At 42.4% G+C, this 18,181-nt stretch overlaps 1 pseudogene; it reads left to right on the forward strand.

The window, feature by feature from the left end:
- Positions 1 to 538: 538 nt before the first annotated feature.
- On the forward strand, positions 539 to 2,458 carry LOC128561983 (zinc finger BED domain-containing protein 5-like; annotated as a pseudogene).
- The last annotated feature ends 15,723 nt before the right edge of the window (positions 2,459 to 18,181 follow it).

The raw sequence follows: 18,181 nt of genomic DNA on the forward strand, positions 1-18,181 counted from the left end.
TTCTCCTCTCCTCCCCAAAAGACGCTCAAACTTATCATGCGGTCATTATGCCCGCGGGAGGAATCAGGTCAATACTTCCCCCCAAAAGGTTAATGCCCTCTCTTCTACGCTGACAACTGACAGATCCCAACAATTTAAAAAACTAAAAGGGAGGAGATGCCGGGAGCCAAAACATCTCGCAAGAATACCCCTTGCTATCTTGATTTTACAGGCAAACTGTTCTCAGGAATTCAACCATAAACAGCAACAGTACTTTCCCCTTGCGTATCTCTTCAAAAATGCGCCCCCTGCCTTAGGGTCCTTCTCCTAGTAATTTTCCAGAAACTAGCCCCCTCCCCACCCTGTTAGGAACAGCTCTTAGTTACTTCCTCGTTTGTGTGCTTATAAGCCCAGCTGAAAAATAAACTCTTCGGAGCTTGATCAGACTCTTGACTTGCTCTCATTCTTTCGTGTCTCTTGTCCCCTCATTCGACTGACCCCTTTGTTTCCCAGGTCCCCGTTGAATTCCCCGCGGGCCGGGGCACTAACAGCTGGAACTATGAAGCCGAACAAACTAAAATGTGATTTTGATAGCAAGCATCTGAGCTTTTCCAGCAAGGATATCAACTATTTTAGAAGCAAAGCTGATGGACTCAAGAAAGCCAGACCTGACACTGGTGGCAAGTGCCACAAACAAAATATAGCAGCCATTGAAGCTTCATATTTGGTGGCGCTCAGAATCGCCAGAGCTACGAAACCTCACACCACTGCTGAGGATTTACTGTTGCCAGCGGCCAAAGACATTGTTCAAGTTATGATTAGAGACGAATTTGTTACGAAATTGAGGGCAATTTCCTTATCTAACGACACTGTTATCCGCAGAAGAATAGATGACATGTCTGCTGATCTTCTTGATCAGGCAATCCAGGAAATTGACTCTGCTCCACTTGCAATATTTAGTATCCAGCTTGATGAATCTACAGACGTTGCAAACTGTTCACAGCTACTGGTTTACGTGAGGTATGTTAATGATGGCGACGTTAAAGATGAGTTTCTTTTTTGCAAACTTCTTGAAACGACAACTACTGCACGTGATGTGTTTGACACAGTTGGTTCATTTGTGAAAGAGCATACAGTTTCTTGAGAAAGGGTTGTGGTGTTTGCACAGATGGTGCTCCAGCTATGCTAGGATGTCGATCTGGATTTCACCAAAAGTCATCAGAACTCACTGTATGCTTCATCGGCAAATATTAGCAATGAAGACACTGCCACAAGAGTTACAAGAAGTGATGAAAAGCGTCATAAGTTCTGTCAATTTTGTAAAGGCGAGGACCTTAAACAGTCGACTGTTTTTGCAACTGTGCAACAAGTTGGATGCACCGAACAATGCTCTGCGATTTCACACTGAAGGGAGATGGTTGTTGAGAGGAAAAGTTTTAAAACGTGTTTTTGAGCTTCAGGATGAACTCAAAACGTTTTTTAATCAGAAAGCAAGACTGCAGTTCAAAGCACTTTTCAGCGATAAAAGTGAACTGCAGAAAATAGCCTACTTGGGTCTTTTGCCATCTTGAATGAGTCAAATTTATCACAGCAGACACCAAATGCAACATGCCTCGATTTGTCTGAAAAGATTCGATCAGTCCAAATCAAACTTCAGCTTTGACCAAAAAAATTGGATGAAAATAAAATTTACAGGCTCAGCGCCTGTGGCTCAAACGGCCAAGGTGCTAGCCACATACACCTGAGCTGGCAGGTTTGAATACAGCCTGGGCCTGCCAAACAACAACAACAGCTGCAACCAAAAAATAGCTGGGCGTCTGTGGTCGCGGCTACTTTGGAGGCTGAGGCAAGAGAATCGCTTAAGCCCAGGAGTTGGAGTTTGCTGTGAGCGATGATGCAACGGCACTCTACCGAGGGCAGCACCTTGAGACTCTGTCTCAAAAAAAAAAAAAAAACAGATAAAAAAATAAAATTTACATGTTGCCTACCTCATCAGCTTTCTTTGAGGAAAATGACATTGAACCAGACAAAAGGATTATGATGATAATTTCTGTGAAAGAACACTCGCACATGCTTGCAGACGAAATTTCATCATACTTTCCAAATCTACCTGACACCCCATTTGCTCTTGCCAGAAGCCCATTCACAATCAAAGTTGAAGCTGTTCCTGAAACAGCGCAAGAGGAGTTCATTGAACTTATTAACAGCAATGCGCCGAGAACTGATTTCTCTACAATGCCAGTTACAAAATTCTGGATCAAATGTTTGCAGTCATATCCTGTTCTGAGGCTGTGTTGCGCCTCTTCTTCCATTTCCAACAACATATCTTTGTGAAACAGGGTTTTCCTGCTTGTTGGTTATCAAGTCGAAATACAGAAGTAGACTTGTTGTGGAAGATGATCTTCATTGTGCTCTTGCAAAGACTGCCCCGAGAATTTCTGATCTGATGAGAAAGATGCAATCTCAACCTTCGCACTGACGTTGGCTGTTTACGCATGCTGTTGCAAAAGGTAGCAATGTAGTTTACTCTTGTTATATTAAGACTGTTACCCATGCTACACCACTCTTCAAGACAAAATGTCCTTTATGTATAATTAGAAATAAATATTTCACAATATATAATTATATACTGATTTTGTGATTAATCACTATGCTTTAATGATGTTCAATTTGTAACAATGAAAATATATCCTGAATATCAGATATTTACATTACGATTCAGAACAGTAGCAAAATTACAGTTATAAAGTAGCAACGAAGATAATTTTATGGTTGGGGGGTCACCACAACATGAGGAACTGTATTAACTGTATTAAAGGGTCCACGGCATTAGTAAGGTTGAGAACCACTGATCTAAGTGAATGTAACTTTAGCATAATTTTTGTTTTCTCTGAATTTTTATTCCTCCCATCCTTCTTTTCCTCTTCAACCTTCTGCTACAGATATTTGCTGTTGCCTTGTGTACCACTTGAATTCTCCATATTTCCATGTATATACCATTGGTCAAAGGGCTCCCTCTGTTTGGAATCTCAGCTCCCATTTCCAACCCGATAAACCACCAAATTAACAAAAGAAACATTCCACTCATAAAAGTTTTCAAATGTTGCTTCTCAATCATTCTGCCCTAAAATATTTCCTTTACTAAACTATAGCATTTGGCTGGGTGCGGTGGCTCATGCCTGTAATCCTAGTACGCTGGGAGGCCAAGGCAGGTGGATTGCCTGAGCTCAGGAGTTTGAGTAAGAGCAAGACTCTGTCTCTAAAAATAGCTGGGTATTGTGGAAAGCACCTATAGTTTCAGCAACTTGGGAGGCTGAGGCAAGAGAATCTCTTAAGCCCAAGAATTTGAGGTTGCTGTGAACTATGATGCCATGGCACTCTACCAAGGGTGACATAGTAACACTCTGTCTCCAAAAAAAAAAAAAAAACAAAAACAAAAGGCTTAGCACGTGTAGCTCAGTGAGTAGGGTGTCGGCCACATACACCAAGGCTGGCAGGTTCCAGCCCAGCCCGAGCCTGCTAACCAACAATGACAACTGCAACCAAAAAATAGCCGGGTGTTGTTGTGGGTACCTGTAGTCCCAGCTACTGGGGAAGCTGAGGCAAGAGAATCACTTAAGCCCAGGAATTTGAGGTTGCTGTGAGCTGTGACACCATGGCACTCTACCAAGGGCAACACAGTGAGACTCTGTCTCAAAAACAAAACAAAACAAACTATAGCATTGTCTTACTCCAATAGGGCTTCTACAACAAAACACCTTAGGCTTGAGAAGTTATTTAAAAAAAAATGTATTGCTTACAGTTCTGGAGGCTGGGAAGTCCAAGATCAAGGAGCCAGTAGATCAAGGTGTCTGGTGAGGGCTGGCTCTCTACCTCAAAGATAGTGCCTTGGTGCTGTGTTCTCACATGGAGGAAGGGACAAGGGAGCCCAGTGCAGCTTCTTCCATGTAGTATAATGCCATTTCTGAAGGTGGATAACTTCCCAAGGCCTGCCAGCCCACCTACTAACACTATTGCATTGGGGGTTAGGTTCCAAATACGAATGAGCTGGGGGACACCAACATTCAGACCATAGCCAACACTATCTTCATGCTTACCATGAATGTGAATATGCCATCTCTGATCTCTAGATTGTAAAGGATATCTCAGTTGCCAGGAGCCAAAACATCTCACAAAAATGCCCCTTGCTAGCCTGCTTGATTTGCGGTTTTACGAGCAAACTACTCTCAGGAATTCAACCATAACAGCAACGGTACTTTCCACTTGCGTATCTCTTCAAAAATGCACCCCCATGCCTTACGGACCTTCTCCTAGTAATTTTCCAGAAACTAGCCCCCTCCCCACCCTGTTAGGAATAGCCCTTAGTTACTTCCTTGTTTGTGTGCTTATAAGTCCAGCTGAAAAATAAACTCGACGGAGCTTGATCAGACTCTTGACTTGCTCTCATTCTTTCATGTCTCTTGTCCCCTCATTCGACTGACCCCTTTGTTTCCCAGGTCCCCGCTGAATTCCCCACGGGCCGGGGCACTCAGTCTGTTCATACATGTCAGTCTGTTCATGCTGCCATAACAAAATACCATACATGGGGACTCAAACAACAAACATTTATTTTCTTACATTTCTAGAGGGTGGAAGTCCAAGATCAATGTGTCAGCCAGGTAGGTTTCTCATGAAGCCTTCCTAGTTTGTAGATCACAGCCCTCTGGCTGTGTCCTCATATGGCCTTTCCTGTATGTGTATAGAGACATCTCGGATGACTCTTATGAGACAGCATATCCTATAAGGATCAGGGCCCCCTTATGACCTCATTTAATTTTTTTCTTTCTGTTTTTATCACATCATTGAACCTTATCTTCCTACTTAAGGCCCATCTCCAAATACTCTCCCACTGGGGGTTACGGGTTCACATAGGAATTTTCAGACAATTCGGTCCATAGCAGTGAGGCAACAGTCTTATTATTCGTTCTATTGTCTCACAGCATCTAGTACAGAATCCAGTTTAAGGGGACATCGAGAGTGATAAAAGACCTCACTGCCCCAGAAAGGGTTATAAAGTCACTTGCAACTACTGTCTTAACACATTTATTCTAATAATTTTAAAGTTATTGAAGATAAGCATGCCATGCTTTGGGCTTCTAGGTCCCAAGGGCAGTGGCTGAGAATTAAAAGGAAAGGTTGCAGGGCCCAGGGACAGGATCCAAGAGCTGTGAAGCCTTCTTGGTTCCTAGAGAGGCTGCTGGGTGGGGCTCTCCACTAGGCAGCAGAGGTGGGGAGGAGGCTGGGCTGGAAGCTCCCAGTCCCAGTTCCTGACCCCCTCTTCCCATCCTCCACCCTTGTGGAGACCACTGTGGTCCCCAGAGATATGACATGAATCCTGAGATTACTTGGTTGTTGACCAAGGCAGCATGACCTAGGGCCCTCATACCCATTCATCATGGGTATTATCAAGATAACTAATGACTTCATTTTAATGTAATTTCCTCTCTAAAGTAGTAAAAATGATAAAAACAGATTTTATTGAGGAATATTGCAAAAGGGGTCAAGGAGAGAACATTTGTCAGTACCCAGATAATGACACTGCCACTTTGGGTGGCTGGACTAAAAGCCTCTGTCTTGGCACTCCTGTCCCTTTCAGACTCCACTAGTGGAATCTGTTGGTGAGCAAATGACCTATCACACTTGGGCTGTCCCACTTTTAACTTTTGATCACTTTTAATTGCTCCAGGCATACTTGCCAGGCTATAAGGCTGATCCAGGGCATAGCCCAGGAATCCATTGAAGGATCCTCAGCTTTCAATTCCTAGCTCTTTATAGTCTTTAGTTTTCCTGTCTCAGTCCTCCTCAGTGGACTGTTTGTAATTCAGTTTTCCATCAGGCAAAATTGCTGCTGATTTCCAGGTCAGTTTCCATCCATATGGCTAAGAGCTACCATCAGCAAACCAAGCTGCCATTTTCTGCTCTATCGAGGAGAGACTTGTGGCTCTTACTTGGCAGTGGGGGAAAGAAATTCCTAGGTCAGGTAATTTTCAGTCCAGCAGTGACACAAGACCCTCTCTAGGTCTTTCTTTTGTGGGTATGGGGAGGTTAACATTACCTGTAGCTTTAATGTGCTACATACAGGTCCACAATCCCATATGGATTATAAAAGGCCATATGTCTTACAAAAATCAGAATTTCTTAGTTTTCAGAAAGATAAGGTATATTACATAACACTGCAGGGGGTTTGGCTAGTACTCCATAATTCAACAGTATTTCTGGAACAGCATGTAATTATGTATGCCAATCAGGTTAAAGACTAAAAAATCGTTTCACCAACAGAGGAGTTCAAGTCAGGTTTGATAACCTAATGGGTTATGAGAAAACATTGTTGCCCTCAAAAATTTCAGTATTTGCATTTGAAAAAAGAATGGTGGACATTATGTATAGAAACACAGGAACAAGGTCCGATTGTAAGGACAGAGTCCTCATCCAGGATCATCATTTTCCTATAATTCTCTAGGATTGTATCTTTATAGATGTTCTTCTGAGCACAGTTGAGTCTTTCCACTGGTCTCTGGTGAAGTACACAACCACTTCCTCAAAGGAACAGTGTGAAAGCTGGTCACATGAAAGGGTTCATTCTTGTCAAATCCTACTAAAACAGAGTTTAGACGCCAGGGAGAAAAGCACTTGAGTCACATAACATTGCTCCAAAAATGTCATTCTCTGCAGGTCCCAACTTGCATTGGTTCAGGATACAGCTGCATTTGAGGATGTCAATCTGGACCTCATGTAGGAGGAGACACCATTCAGAGAAAGATGTAAAAGGAATGCTACTGACAACATGGTCTTGCTTGCTTGGTTGGAAAAGGACATTCCCTACATGACCTAAAATCTACTTTTTAGCATTCTTTGTTTGCAGTTGCGAATTTTGATTAAGGTCACTTCTAGGCCCTCTTCTTCTATAGAGGGCCTTCTTAATATTTTTTTAATAAAATGTAAGAAATTTATTATCTTATTTGTTCTCCCGGACTTTCAAAACATTCCTCAATCTGCTCCTCTTTGCCACCTAAACTATGCTTGGCTTTGACCTGAGTCTAGCCAGTTTGAATCATGAAGTCCCTTTTGCTTTCCCATGAACAAGATTCTTATTTCCCATTTGTACCTGCTACGATCACTCAGCTAGAGCAAGGAGAGAGAGATAAGGGTCCTGCATATGCAGAGGATTGAAAACAGTGGGGTTGAGATAATGTCTATCCAGGTGACTGAGGAAGAGAAGTGACACAGGAATTGTAAGGACCATGAGGGCTTAGGTATTCCATGAGAAATAGATATTATTATAGTTAGCTTGACAGATTTTTTCCAGAGTCATCTTTGTTTTCTGAGAAGGTACATTAGTTTTTTTTTTTCTTTGAGACAGAGCCTCAAGCTGTCGCCCTGAGTAGAGTGCCATAGCATCACAGCTCACAGCAACCTCCAACTCCTGGGCTCAAGTGAGTATCCTGCCTCTGCCTCCCAAGTAGCTGGGACTACAGGCACCCACCACACCTGGCTATTTTTTGGTTGCAGCCCTTATTGTTGTTTGGTGGGCCTGGGCTGGATTTGAACCCGCCAGCTCAGTTGCATGTGGCTGGAGCCTTAGCCACTTGAGCCACAGATGCCCAGCTGAGAAGGTATATTAGTTTTCTAGGCCTGCCATAACAATGTGCCACAAACTTGGTGGCTTAAAGAACAGAAATTAATTTTATCACAGCTCTGGAGGTTGGGAGTCCAAGACCAAAGTGTTTGCAGGGTAGATTCTTTCTGAGGCCTCTCTCCCTGGCTTATAGGTGGTCATCTTTGTCTAATTTCCTCTTTTAAGACACCATTTATTTTGAGTGAGAACCCATACTAATGAGCTCATTTTAATGTAATTACCTCTCCAAAGACCCTATCTCCAAATAGTCACATTCTGAGGTGCTGGACGTTACGACTTCAATATTAGAATAATTCTGCTCATACCAACCAGATAGAAATCGCCAAAAGACCGAGTTGAGTTATTCATTCAATAATTTATTCAGTTCTTTTTTTTTTTGTAGAGTCTCACTTTATCGTCCTCGGTAGAGTGCCGTGGCCTCACAGCTCACAGCAACCTCCGACTCCTGGGCTTAGGCCATCTTCTTGCCTCAGCCTCCCGAGTAGCTAGGACAACAGGTGCCTGCCACAATGCCCAGCTATTTTTGTTGTTGTTGTTGCATTTTGAGTGGGGTCGGGTTTGAACCCGCCACCTCGGCATATGGGGCTGGCACTCTACCCACTGAGCCACAGGTGCTGCCAATTCATTCAGTTCTTTACTAAAATGCTTTTGATTGGCTGGGGGCCTGTGGCTCAAGCAGCTAAGGCGTCAGCCTCATGCACCGGAGCTGGCGTGTCAAATCCAACCCGGGCCTGCCAAACAACAATGACGGCTGCAACAGAAATAGCCGGGCATTGTGGTAGGCGCCTGTGGTCCCAGCTACTTGGGAGGCAGAGGCAGGAGACTCGCTTGAGCCCAGGAATTGGAGGTTGCTGTGAGCTGTGATGCCACAGCACTCTACCCAGGGGGACAGCTTGAGGCTCTGTCTCAAAAATAAGTAAATAAATAAATAAAAATGGTTCTGATCCTTTGGAAGAAACCCTAAGAGATATTGTTCTGGCATCAGATTAACAAAAAAAAATTTTTTGAGGCATGGTCTCACTGTTACCCAGGGAGGACTACATACCTCATTGCACCTACAAATGCCAGGTTCAAGCAATCATCCTGGCTCAGCCTCCCAAATAGCTAAAACTATTGCCATGGCCACTATACCTATTTTTTTTTTATAGTTTTTGGCCAGGGCTGGGTTTGAACCCACCACCTCTGGCATATGGGGCTGTTGCCCCACTCATTGAGCCACAGTCACCCTACTGTACCTAATTTTTTGTATTTGTTGTAGTGACAGGATCTCACTATGTTGCTCAAGCTCATCTTCAGCTCCCAGCCTCAAGCAGTCCTCTCACACAAGCCTCCCAAACTGGTGAGATTGCAGGCATGAGATTCCACACTTGGACAGATTAATGGAACATTTCTTAAACAAAACATGTAGTAAGTTAGCTTAAAGATAACAGCTCTGACAGACTCTAAGGTGTGGTTGCTTAAACACAATACAAATTTGGTTTTCATTCCTGTAACAGTTTGATGCAAATGTCCATGACTGAGAGTGGCTCTCCTCCAAGGAGGACATCTGATGGCACCTCTGCCATCTTCAATATATGGATTCCAAGATTTCCTGGGAATTTCTGACCTAGTCACCTGGAAGACAGAAAAGAGATTGGAGATGTGAGATAGTTATGAATATTATAGGCCAAACCAAGAAGTGGCATACATTCTTTGCACTCATGTTCTATTGGTTGCAACACAGGCATGCAGCCGGGTTTAACACAATATTGCTATAAAATGGAGTCACACCATCTGCCCAGGAAGAAGAAAAAAACTTTTGATAAATTTGTAGCAAACTACAACAAAACTGAAACAATATTAACTAGAAAAGATGAGTAAATTCAACTATATTAAAATTAAGAAAATACAAATAAAATGGGAAGGATAGCCCATTAAGATAAAAAGATGCGGTGAAGCAGGAGGGAGAGATTAAAGATAGCGGCCGAGTAACAGCTTCCCTGCAACTGGGCACAGTGAGTCTGGGGTGATAAGACTCCAGACATCTCTGGCTGATGGGATCTGCTTATAATCATCCCTTTGAGGATACAGGGAGTCAACAAGGGACTTCTGGACCCCAAGAGGAGGACAAAAACAGTGGGAAACTGGCAAGTGATTGCGTGTGTTCGATCGACCTAATCACGCTGGCAACCATAAGTACAAGCAGCAGTGAGACTGCAAACCAGGAAGGCCTTACCTGTGAACTGTTTCAGTGTTTTTGGACTTGGCACTCAGTTGAACTGCCTTGGGGAGAGCTTGAGCAGGAGTGCGGAGAACTTTGGGCATTTTCTGGGGCCCCAGACAGAGCCACTGAGCTGGGTGGCAGGGAGCCATTGTGTGAGAGAACTGCACCGGTAAGCTCTGCCCTCAGGGTCCCAGAGCAAGGATCAGGCAGGACCTAGTAACCTAGTGACAGAGCAGCTTAAAGGCGGGGACTGAGCTGCCTTATAGCCTTAACCCTTAGGGGCAGAGTGAGAGGGTTTTGGCACACTGGAGGCTCAGGTTGTTGGCCTGGGTAGAATGCCGTGGTGTCACAGCTCATAGCAACCTCAAATTCCTGGGCTTGGCAGTACCTGGACCTCCATAAGATCTGTGCCACGACCCCGCACCAACTGGGCCTCCACATGCCCTGACCAGGAACTGCGGGAGCTGTGCAACCCTGCGTCCTCCCTCCTGTTTCCTCCCAGCCTCCACACTGGCCCGCTTGTCTGGCCAGGGATACTGGTAGCTGCGTGCCCTCTGGAGCTCTCCGTGACTCTGTGCAGAGCCCTTCCCCTGGCCAGAGACTGCTGGAGCCTTGGGCTGTCTGTACCAAACTCACTCACTGGGTGCCAGGCACTCCCAGAACAGTGCGCACCACCTCTCGCCCTGTTGCTGGATCCAGGTATGTCCATGCCGGAGCTGCTTCCATAGCCAGAACTCCCTAGCTGGAGCAGCCCCAGAGGAACTACACAGGGTTGCTCCCTACAAAGATCAAGCAACAATAGAGTGATCCCGCTGGGATCTAATCTCGGAGAGACACCTCCCCAACTCTGAGGATGGCCAGAGGCAATAGTGAAAAACAATCATGCGGCGGAATCAACAGAAAAACTCTGGCAGTTTAATTAGAGTAGAATAATCAGAGTAGATCAACTCCCCCAGGGATCAATGGGGCAGACACAGCACAAGATCCCATGCACAAACAAATAGCTGAGATGTCAGAAATCGAATTCAGAATCTGGATGGCAAATAAGATTGAATTAGAACTCCAAGCAGGAACCCAAAAGATATCTCAGGAATTCAACAAATTCAAAGACCAAATGGCCAAAGATTTTGACACATTGAGACAAGAAGTTGCAGCCCTCAAAGATCTAAGAAACACAGTAGAATCCCTCAGTAACAGAATGGAGCAAGCAGAAGAAAGGATTTCTGACATTGAAGACAAAGTTTTCAAACGCTCCCAAACTCTCAAAGAGGATGAGAAATGGAGGGCAAAAACAGATCACTCTCTCAGAGAGCTCTGGGATAAATTGAAGAAAATCAATATTCATCTTATAGGGATCCCTGAAAGCGACGACGTGGCTTCACAAGGCACAGAGTCCCTTCTCCATAAGATTATGAAGGAGAACTTTCCAGACATGCCAAGAGATTCTGAAATTCAGATAGCAGACAGTTTCAGAACTCCAGCACGACTCAACCCAAATAAGACATCCCCGAGACACATCATAATCAATTTCACTAAAGTTAATATGAAGGAGAAAATTCTGAAAGCTGCCAGATGAAAGAAAACCATTACCTACAAGGGGAAGAATATTAGAATAACTGCAGATCTCTCTGCTGAAACCTTTCGAGCTAGAAGAGGATGGTCATCGACTTTTAATCTCCTAAAACAAAATAACTTTCAACCCAGGATCCTATACTCAGCTAAATTGAGTTTCATTTATGATGGAGAAATTAAATACTTCAATGACATCCACATGTTGAAGAAATTTACCATAACTAAACCAGTTCTCCAGGATATTCTCAGACCTATCCTCCATAAAGACCAGTGTAATCCTCCACCACAAAAGTAAACTCACCCAGAAAATTTTGATCAAATTCCAACTTCCACAGTCACAAAAGGATTAAAAATGTCCACTGGGGGCGGCGCCTGTGGCTCAAGGAGTAGGCCGCCGGTCCCATATGCCGGAGGTGGTGGGTTCAAACCCAGCCCCAGCCAAAAAAAAAAAAAAAAAAATGTCCACTGGACTCTCAAAAGGCTTATCAATATTCTCAATTAATGTGAATGGTTTAAACCGTCCTCTAAAGAGGCATAGGTTGGCTGACTGGATACAGAAACTCAAGCCAGATATCTGCTGCATATAAGAATCACATCTTACATTAAAAGACAAATATAGACTCAGGGTGAAGGGATGGTCATCTACATTCCAGGCAAATGGAAAGCAGAAAAAAGCAGGTGTTGCAATCCTGTTCACAGACGCAATAGGCTTTAAACCAAACAAATTAATTAAGGATAAGGATGGACACTTTATATTTGATAAAGGTAATACTCAATATGATGAGATCTCTATTATTAATATTTATGCACCCAACCACAACGCACCTCAATTTATAAGAGAAACTCTAACAGACATGAGCAACTTGATTTTCTCCACTTCCATAGGAGTTGGAGATTTTAACACCCCTATAGCAGTGCTGGATAGATCCTCCAAAAAGAAGCTAAGCAAAGAAATCTTAGATTTAAACTCAACCATTCAACATCTGGACTTAACAGACATCTACAGAATATTTCATCCCAACAAAACTGAATACATATTCTTCTCATCAGCCCATGGAACATACTCCAAAATCAACCACATCCTAGGCCACAAATCTAACCTCAGCAAATTTAAAAAAATAGAAATTATTCCTTGCATCTTCTCAGACCATCCTGGAATAAAAGTTGAACTCATAACAACAGGAACCTGCATACCCATATAAAAAATGGAAGCTAAACAACCTTATGCTGAAGGATAGATGGGTTATAGATGAGATTAAGAAGGAAATCACCAAATTTTTGGAACAAAACAAAAATCAAGACACGAATTACCAGAACCTCTGGGATACTGCAAAGACAGTCCTAAGAGGGAAATTTATAGCACTGCAAGCCTTCCTCAAGAAAACAGAAAGAGAGGAAGTTAATAAATTAATGGGACATCTCAAGCAACTGGAGAAGGAAGAACACTCCAACCCCAAACCCAGCAGAAGAAAAGAAATAACTAAAATCAGAGCAGAATTAAATGAAATTGAAAACAAAAGAATTATACAACAGATCAATAAATCAAAAAGTTGGTTTTTTGAAAAGATCAATAAAACAGATAAACCTTTGGCCAACCTAACCAGGAAAAAAACAGTAAAATCTCTAATTTCATCAATCAGAAATGGTAACGATGAAATAACAACAGACCCCTCAGAAATTCAAAAAATCCTTAACGAGTACTACAAGAAACTCTACTCTCAGAAATATGAAAATCTGAAAGAAATCGACCAATACCTGGAAGTATGCCACCTACCAAGACTTAGCCAGAACAAAGTGGAAATGTTGAACAGGCCTATATCAAGTTCTGAAATAGCATCAACTATACAAAATCTTTCTAAAAAGAAAAGCCTAGGATCAGATGGCTTTACGTCAGAATTCTACCAAACCTTTACAGAAGAACTAGTACCCATACTACTAACCTCTTCCAAAATATAGAAAAAGAACGAATATTACCCAACACACTCTACAAAGCAAACATCACCTTGATCCCCAAACCAGGGAAAGACCCAACAAGAAAAGAAAATTATAGACCAATATTACTAATGAATATTGATGCTAAAATACTCAATAAGATCCTAACAAACAGAATCCAACAACACATCAAAAAAATTATACACCACGACCAAGTGGGATTTATCCCAGGGTCTCAAGGCTGGTTCAATATACATAAATCTATAAATGTAATTCAACACATAAACAAACTAAAAAATAAGGACCATATGATTCTTTCAATTGATGCAGAAAAAGCTTTTGATAATATCCAGCATCACTTCATGATCGGAACACTTAAGAAAATTGGTATAGAAGGGACATTTCTTAAACTAATAGAGGCCATCTACAGCGAACCCACAGCCAATATCGTATTGAATGGAGTTGAATTTAAATCATTTCCACTTAGATCAGGAGCCAGGCAAGGTTGCCCATTGTCTCCATTGCTCTTTAACATTGTAATGGAAGTTTTAGCCATTGCAAATAGGGAAGAAAAGGCGATCAAGGCTATCCACATAGGTTTAGAAGAGATCAAACTTTCACTCTTCGCAGATGATATGATCATATATCTTGAAAACACTAAGGATTCTACTATAAAACTTTTAGAAGTGATCAAGGAATACAGCAATGTCTCAGGCTACAAAATCAACACCCATAAATCTGTAGCCTTTATATACACCAACAATAACCAAGCTGAAAAAACAGTCAAGGACTCTATTCCTTTCACAGTAGTGCCAAAGAAAATGAAATATTTGGGAGTATACATAACAAAGGATGTGAAAGATCTCTACAAAGAGAACTATGAAACTTTAAGAAAAGAAATAGCTGAAGATGTTAACAGATGGAAAAATATACCTTGCTCATGGCTGGGAAGAATCAACATTGTTAAAATGTCCATACTACCCAAAGCAATATACAATTTTAATGTAATTCCTATTAAAGCTGCATTGTCATATTTTAAAGATCTTGAAAAAATAATACTTCGTTTTATATGGAATCAGAAAAAACCTCGAATAGCCAAAACATTACTCAGCAATAAAAACAAAGCAGGAGGAATCATGCTACCAGACCTGAGACCGTACTATAAATCGATCGTGATCAAAACAGCATGGTACTGGCACAAAAACAGAGAAGTAGATGTCTGGAACAGAATAGAGAACCAAGAGATGAATCCAGCTACTTACCGTTATTTAATCTTTGACAAGCCAATTAAAAACATCCAATGGGAAAAAGATTCCCTATTTAACAAATGGTGCTGGGTAAACTGGCTGGCAACCTGTAGAAGATTGAAACTGGACCCACACCTTTCACCATTAACTAAGATAGACTCTCACTGGAGAAAATATTTAAACTTAAGACATGAAACTATAAAAATACTTGAAGAAAGTGCAGGGAAAACTCTTGAAAGCATTGGCCTGGGTGAATATTTTATGAGGAGGACTCCCCAGGCAATTGAAGCAGTATCAAAATTACACTACTGGGATGTGATCAAACTAAAAAGCTTCTGCAAAGCCAAGAGCATTGTAAGTAAAACAAGCAGAAAGCCCTCAGAATGGGAGAAAATATTTGCAGGTTATACCTCCGATAAAGGTCTAATAACCAGAATCCACAGAGAACTCAAACGTATTAGCAAGAAAAGAACACGAGACCCCATCTCAGGGTGGGCAAGGGACTTGAAGAGAAACTTCTCCAAAGAAGACAGACACACAATCTAGAAACACATGAAAAAAAGCTCATCATCCTTAATCATCAGAGAAATGCAAATCAAAACTACTTTGAGATATCACCTAACCCCAGTAAGAGTAGCCCACATAACAAAATCCCCAAACCAGAGATGTTGGCGTGAATGTGGAGAAAAGGGCACTCTTCTACACTGCTGGTGGGAATGCACACTAATGCGTTCCTTCTGGAACCGTTTGCACCTGTAACCCCACCCCCGTGGAAGGCTGAAGCGAGAGGATAGCTTGAGCCTTCAAGATCAGGAATTGGAGGCTGCAAAGAGCAGCGATCATTGCAACAAAAAATATGCTTTAAGGGAAATTTATAGGTGCCACTGCCCGCAGACCTGGGCGACACAGGGAGACTCTTCTCAAAATATAAAAAATTATAGTATGACTAAGGGTTGAAGTTTTATTTGGATGTGTTTTTAAGGTTGTATCTATTTTGGCAATGTCAACACGAACTCCTGGCTTTTGAGGGGGTGGGGGACACAGTCTTGCTCTATCACCCTGGGTGGAGTGCAGTGGCATCATCAAAGCTCACTGCAGCTTCAAGCACCTGGGCTCAAGTTATCCTCCTGCCTCAGCCTTCCGCGTAGCTGAGACGGCAAGGCACCGCCACCACGCCAACTAGAACGAATGACTTTATTTTATTTATTTATTTATTTTTACAAATATGTCATTTTAAGTTTTGTCATGAAACATTCTTACAACAGCATCACTTAAGTGACGTCTTAGAAGTTAGGAGAACGTTCTGATATTCCTCCTGACATTCAGAATTCAGCATCCAAAACTATTCTTGAAAGGAACTAGAGCTCCTGGTAGAATAGCTAACCCCATTCTTGTAAAGGGCAGGAAATATTCATGTTAGGGCTAGAGTATCTTGTTGCCTGGAATCTCAAGACAAAGGGAAGGAATAAAGCAGAATATCATTCAAGAAGCACAGAATGCTGTAGAGACAATGGTGCAGGAGAAACAGAAAGACTAGGTGACACAATTTCATTACAGAATCACAGAAATAAAGATGCTGGGTTTAACTGCTTCCAGATTTGATCAAAAAGGATATAAAGTGTTTCCAAATAAAGGCAAGTTGATGCTAAAATCATATATGTTGTACAGCTATTAAAAAATACTTTAACCAATATATTTTCTTCCAAATGACTTTTCTTATAAGTCATTTGTGAAGAGAAAAACTGCTTTGCCAACTATGAAAAACAACTATGTTATATGAATGATTTATTTAACCATTGTAGACTCTCATTTCCTGATAAAACTGACTTGTAAATTCTATAGAATTATGGAAAGAGAAAATTCTAGTAATATCATTGGAGCCATTGTTGTTGTTGTTGTTTTTGAGAGACAGAGTCTCACTGTACCATCCTCGGGTAGAGTGCCATGACTTCACACGGCTCACAGCAACTTCTGACTGTTGGGCTTACGCGCTTCTCTTGCCTCAGCCTCCGGAGCAGCTGGGACTACAGGCGCCCGCCACAACGCCCGGCTATTTTTTTGTTGCAGTTTGGCCGGGGCTGCGTTTGAACCCGCCACCCTCGGCATATGGGGCCAGCGCCCTACTCACTGAGCCACAGGCACCGCCCTGGAGCCATCTTTTTTAAGAGGAACCCCAATATAGTAGGTAGTGATTTGGGGAACCAAAGTATGGACCAAAACGTATATAATGGTACGTGTGCCCTTAAACCTGATGAAAAAAACCTAGACTGTATAAAATAATTTAATAGCCAAATCTGTGTGACTGTGGTTCAGGGAGCCATGCCCAAGAAGTCTTGAGCAAGTGGTTCCCAATGTGGTCAGGTTAAAGTTTGATTTTATACATTTGTGGAGATGTTAGTAGCTGCTTTTAGCCTGAACAGCCATTTCATGCAGGATGCTGCTGGTCAAGCCTTAACAAGGCCGATGAGTCTACGTGCCAATGAGCTTACACGCTGACATCTGAAGATTGGTTATTCACTTCTAAGGTCTACTGTCATGAAGAAGCTGAGAAACTGGACTCCATGATACCAGTTAAGACCCAGGGAACTCTGCGCACTCATTGAAGTGTTGACTCACTATAAAGTTAGTCTAGAGTAAATATGCTTTGAAGATATAACCACTTTAAGCTGGGAAGATATTATGTAACCTTGTAACCTATGAAGAAAAATCTGTTTAACATTTGCTATGATGAGTAATAACATTGCTGATGTTTACTTTTACCTTGAGAATAAAAGTAGCAAGGGTAAACGGGAAGGCAGAACAGCTCCTTGAAGAGATATTCTCGCTGTTTTCCAGAATTGCTGGCTTTTCTGTAAATGAAAATGAAACTGTTGATTTCTCATCCGTTGCTCCGTTGACTGGCTTGGGTGACAGGTGGACAGACTCCTTGGTCTTGAAGCTGCAGTGAGCTATGATGATGCCACTGCACTCCACCCAGGGTGATAGACTGTGTCCCCCACCCCCTCAAAAGCCAGGAGTTCGTGTTGACATTGCCAAAATAGATACAACCTTAAAAACACATCCAAATAAAACTTCAATCCTTAGTCATACTATAATTTTTTTTGAGACGAGTCTCCCTGTGTCGCCCAGGTCTGCGGGCAGTGGCACCTATAAATTTCCCTTAAAGCGTATTTTTTTGTTGCAACGATCGCTGCTCTTTGCAGCCTCCAATTCCTGATCTTGAAGGCTCAAGCTATCCTCTCGCTTCAGCCTCCCACGGGGTTGGGGCTACAGGTGCAAACGGCTTGGTCTTTTTTTACAATCACATAAGCCACACAATTATCCCTTTAACGAAATCTAATATTTCTTTCTCTTCTTTTATTTGAGAAATCTTCTCCCCCTCCCCTTTGCGCAGGCAAAAGATAAATTACTTTGCTCTCGAATCACTTTGAATGATTTTTTAACTCTTTTACAAGCAGAAAAACCGGCCCGGGCGGGGCCTGTGCGTCACGTGGCTGGCGCGGCGCTCTCTGCGGCTGTTGATTGGTGCAGGCCAGGGGGCGTGTGCGCGAGCCGGGAGCCCGGCCCCTCTAG

The sequence above is a fragment of the Nycticebus coucang genome, chromosome 12 (genome assembly GCF_027406575.1).
Source record: "Nycticebus coucang isolate mNycCou1 chromosome 12, mNycCou1.pri, whole genome shotgun sequence".
Lineage (NCBI taxonomy): Eukaryota > Metazoa > Chordata > Mammalia > Primates > Lorisidae > Nycticebus > Nycticebus coucang.